This window comes from Canis lupus, chromosome 10 (genome assembly GCF_011100685.1).
Source record: "Canis lupus familiaris isolate Mischka breed German Shepherd chromosome 10, alternate assembly UU_Cfam_GSD_1.0, whole genome shotgun sequence".
NCBI classification, from domain to species: domain Eukaryota; kingdom Metazoa; phylum Chordata; class Mammalia; order Carnivora; family Canidae; genus Canis; species Canis lupus.
Window position 1 is genome coordinate 41,736,185 of NC_049231.1, and position 699 is coordinate 41,736,883.

Sequence of the window (699 nt, forward strand, 5' to 3'; positions counted from 1 at the left end):
TGAATCTCAACAGGAGCAATGTACTTTGTGCTGGGCTTGTACATCTCTCCCTTGAAACTCTGGCTTTTCTGTTCCTCACTATTTCACAGTGAGGTGAGGCCCCAGGCACTCTTGGAACATCCCATGGGAACCTCAGAGGCCAAGGAGAGAGTCTCCTTCAAGCCAGAAGGACTGAGAACAGAGAGAAGGGAGAAACAGAGATGCTGGCCATATGAAAACTAGCCAGCAGTCTTAAGTGTTTACATATGTGTAATGACTAAATTATAACCAAAATCCCCCCAAGACTAACACTTTATGACTGTTTTATAACCTACAGCCTGCAAGTGTCATCCTTCATTTACTTCATGTACCTCTTTCTTTCTCCTGGGGCCAGGGTATCCTTTATTTTCCCAGCATTAGAATCAGCATCTATAATTTCTGTGAGAAATCTAAACTTTACCTGAGAGTCTGAGTGCATAGAATAGCCAAAATGTTGTTTAAAAATAAGAATAGAGTTGGAGAAATTACATTACCTGACTTGGAGACTTAATATAATGCTATAATAATGGAAATGGTGTGGTATTGGCATAAGGATGAACATACAGATCAAAGGATCAGGAAAAAGAGTCCAGAAATAGATTCAAACATACAGAAAATTGATTTTTGATAAAAGCATCAACATAAGTCTATAAGGAAAACATAGTTTCCAAGAAATAATGA